We start from the raw sequence: 4,121 nt of genomic DNA on the forward strand, positions 1-4,121 counted from the left end.
ATGTATCCCTCTCGCCTATCTTGCTTTGAAGTTATCAATATATCATGTTATCCTCTCACCTTCTCTGCTGGGAGGTATCATGTATGCCTCTCACCTTCTCTGCTGGGAGGTTTTCATGTTATCCCCCTTCACCTCTCTGCTGGGAGGTATCATGTATCCCTCTCGCCTCTCTGCTGGGAAGTATCGTGTATCCCCCTCACCTCTCTGCTGGGAGGTATCATGTATCATGTATCCCTCACCTCTCTGCTGGGAGGTATCATGTATCATGTATCCCTCTCACCTCTCTGCTGGGAGGTATCATGTATCCCTCTCACCTCTCTGCTGGGAGGTATCATGTATCATGTATCCCTCTCACCTCTCTGCTGGGAGGTATCATGTATCCCTCTCACCTTTCTGCTGGGAGGTATCATGTATCCCTCTCGCCACTCTGCTGGGAGGTATCATGTATCATGTATCCCCCTCACCTCTCTGCTTTGAGGTATCATGTATCTCCCTCACCTCTCTGCTTTGAGGTATCATGTATCCCTCTCACCTCTCTGTTGGGAGGTATCATGTATCCCTTTCACCTCTCTGCTGGGAGGTATCATGTATCATGTATCCCTCTCACCTCTCTGCTGGGAGGTATCATGTATCCCTCTCACCTCTCTGCTGGGAGGTATCATGTATCCCTGTGACCTCTCTGCTGGGAGGTATCATGTATCATGTATCTCTCTCACCTCTCTGCTGGGAGGTATCATGTATCCCTCTCACCTCTCTGCTGGGAGGTATCATGTATCTCTCTCACCTCTCTGCTGGGAGGTATCATGTATTATGTATCCCTCACCTCTCTGCTGGGATGTATCATGTATCCCTCACCTCTCTGCTGGGAGGTATCATGTATCATGTATCCCTCTCACCTCTCTGCTGGGAGGTATCATGCATCATGTATCCCTCTCACCTCTCTGCTGGGAGGTATCATGTATCCCTGTCACCTCTCTGCTGTGAGGTATCATGTATCATGTATCCCTGTGACCTCTCTGCTGGGAGGTATCATGTATCATGTATCTCTCTCACCTCTCTGCTGGAAGGTATCGTGTATCCCTCTCACCTCTCTGCTGGGAGGTATTATGTATCATGTATCCCTCACCTCTCTTCTGGGATGTATCATGTATCCCTCTCACCTCTCTGCTGGGAGGTATCATGTATCCCTGTGACCTCTCTGCTGGGAGGTATCATGTATCATGTATCCCTCTCACCTCTCTACTGGGAGGTATCATGTATCCTTTTCACCTCTCTGCTGGGAGGTATCATGTATCATGTATCTCTCTCACCTCTCTGCTGGAAGGTATCGTGTATCCCTCTCACCTCTCTGCTGGGAGGTATCATGTATCTCTCTCACCTCTCTGCTGGGAGGTATCATGTATTATGTATCCCTCACCTCTCTGCTGGGATGTATCATGTATCCCTCACCTCTCTGCTGGGAGGTATCATGTATCATGTATCCCTCTCACCTCTCTGCTGGGAGGTATCATGCATCATGTATCCCTCTCACCTCTCTGCTGGGAGGTATCATGTATCCCTGTCACCTCTCTGCTGTGAGGTATCATGTATCATGTATCCCTGTGACCTCTCTGCTGGGAGGTATCATGTATCCCTCTCACCTCTCTGCTGGGAGGTATCATGTATCATGTATCCCTCACCTCTCTGCTGGGAGGTATCATGTATCATGTATCCCTCTCACCTCTTTACTGGGAGGTATCATGTATCCCTCTCACCTCTCTGCTGGGAGGTATCATGATCATGTATCCCTGTCACCTCTCTGCTGGGAGGTATCATGTATCATGTATCCCTGTCACCTCTCTGCTGGGAGGTATCATGTATCCCTCTCACCTCTCTGCTGTGAGGTATCATGTATCATGTATCCCTGTGACCTCTCTGCTGGGAGGTATCATGTATCATGTATCCCTCTCACCTCTTTACTGGGAGGTATCATGTATCCCTCTCACCTCTCTGCTGGGAGGTATCATGATCATGTATCCCTGTCACCTCTCTGCTGGGAGGTATCATGTATCATGTATCCCTGTCACCTCTCTGCTGGGAGGTATCATGTATCCCTCTCACCTCTCTGCTGGGAGGTATCATGTATCATGTATCTCTCTCACCTCTCTGCTGGAAGGTATCGTGTATCCCTCTCACCTCTCTGCTGGGAGGTATTATGTATCATGTATCCCTCACCTCTCTTCTGGGATGTATCATGTATCCCTCTCACCTCTCTGCTGGGAGGTATCATGTATCATGTATCCCTCACCTCTCTGCTGGGAGGTATCATGTATCATGTATCCCTCTCACCTCTCTGCTGGGAGGTATCATGCATCATGTATCCCTCTCACCTCTCTGCTGGGAGGTATCATGTATCCCTGTCACCTCTCTGCTGTGAGGTATCATGTATCATGTATCCCTGTGACCTCTCTGCTGGGAGGTATCATGTATCCCTTTCACCTCTCTGCTGGGAGGTATCATGTATCATGTATCCCTGTGACCTCTCTGCTGGGAGGTATCATGTATCCCTCTCACCTCTCTGCTGGGAGGTATCATGATCATGTATCCCTGTCACCTCTCTGCTGGGAGGTATCATGTATCATGTATCCCTGTCACCTCTCTGCTGGGAGGTATCATGTATCCCTCTCACCTCTCTGCTGGGAGGTATCATGTATAATGTATCCCTGTCACCTCTCTGCTGGGAGGTATCATGTATCCCTCACCTCCCAGCCAGGCCAGGCAGGGAGGAAGTCTGTCCCCTAAATGACCGAAGTCCGGTCAAAGACGGCGCACTACAGACATACACGGGGACGAAACAACTCATGTCCCTACAGAGAGGGAGAGGGGGGAGAGAGGGGAGGAAGAGAGAGAGGGGAGGGAGGGAGAGAGGGAAGGAAGAGAGAGAGGGGAGGGAGAGAGAGATGGGGGGAGAGAAAGGGGAGGAAGAGAGAGAGAGAGAGGGGGGAGAGAAAGGGGAGGAAGAGAGAGAGAGAGAGGGGGGAGAAGGAGAGAGAGAATGTAATGGAGAGAGAGAGGGGAGAGAGAGAAGGAGAGAGAGAGGAGGAGGAGAGAGAGAGAGAAGGAGAGAGGGGGGGGGAGAGAAAGTGTGAGGGAGAGAGAGAAAGAGTAGGGGGGGCAGTCAGTGCAGCACTCTTGTGTTTTCGCTGTAAAACGCATTCATTGAAGCAAGGCCAAGATATCCCGACAAAGCAAACAACATGCTTTCCTTGACCCGAGAGGCGAAGAAGTAATAAGTAATCCACATCTCTCTCTCTCTCTCTCTCTCTCTCTCTCTCTCTCGGGGTCGGGAGGCATGCGACAGGTTTCAGCCGACAGACGTGTGATATACCGCACATCACAGGTCCCCAGTGGTGCAACAGCGCTCGCCTCCTCAATGGCCACACTGACAACACGCTCGGAGAACGCTTACGATTGGTCCATTGTAATGTCTGTGTTGCACTGATTGGTCGAGCCCCCTGGTTTTCACGTGATCGCGTGAGGCCTGATTCGCTTCTAAAAATAACTAACCTTGAATTTCACAGTTTCATGCTGTTTTGCGATGGTTCCATTCATTTTCGGCTCATGATTTTTGAGAGGCAGCGGGACTGTGTGGATGGCGAGGAGTTAATTTCTTGATTTCTTCGTGTACCAATCTATGTGCTGGAAGGAGTAGCTTTTCACATCGCCATATTCGTTTTGGGTAAAAATACAAGTAAGTGGAAGTGGAGTGGCTATTAGGCTAGAGGCTATAGATCTAGATCTACTGTCTGACTTTCAGATAACAATTTCATCAATTTATAGCCTGTAGGACTGTAGGCTAGGCCTAGATTCTAGATCTAGATCTAGATCTACTTATCATCTGACTAAAGACTGGGTGTAATTCTAGATCTAGATCTAGACTTAAATAGATGTAGAGAGATCTAAGCCAAATCTATTCTAGATCTAGAATCTAGATCTAGACTAGATCTAGATCTATCTCTCAATGGAGAGCCTCGGACCGGTAGATCTATTCATTATAATTTTGTCAGGGGGGAGACCCCCCCCCCCCCTAGAATCCCCCCCCTCTCCCTCCTCCACCCCAACCACCCGCCCCACCTACCCCG

The 4,121-nt window shown here is 49.6% G+C and overlaps 1 protein-coding gene across 2 annotated transcripts in view; it reads left to right on the plus strand.

Moving 5' to 3' along the window:
• Positions 1-3,530: 3,530 nt before the first annotated feature.
• Positions 3,531-4,121, plus strand: part of LOC101851214 (protein phosphatase 1 regulatory subunit 3B) — a 7,964-nt gene continuing 7,373 nt past the window's right edge. For both annotated transcript variants that reach the window (XR_004858942.1, XM_005105512.3), the window contains exon 1: positions 3,531-3,730. The gene's annotated coding sequence lies outside the window, so the exon portion shown is untranslated. The remainder of the gene's footprint in view (positions 3,731-4,121) is intronic.

This window comes from Aplysia californica, unplaced genomic scaffold (genome assembly GCF_000002075.1).
Source record: "Aplysia californica isolate F4 #8 unplaced genomic scaffold, AplCal3.0 scaffold00474, whole genome shotgun sequence".
NCBI classification, from domain to species: Eukaryota; Metazoa; Mollusca; class Gastropoda; order Aplysiida; family Aplysiidae; genus Aplysia; species Aplysia californica.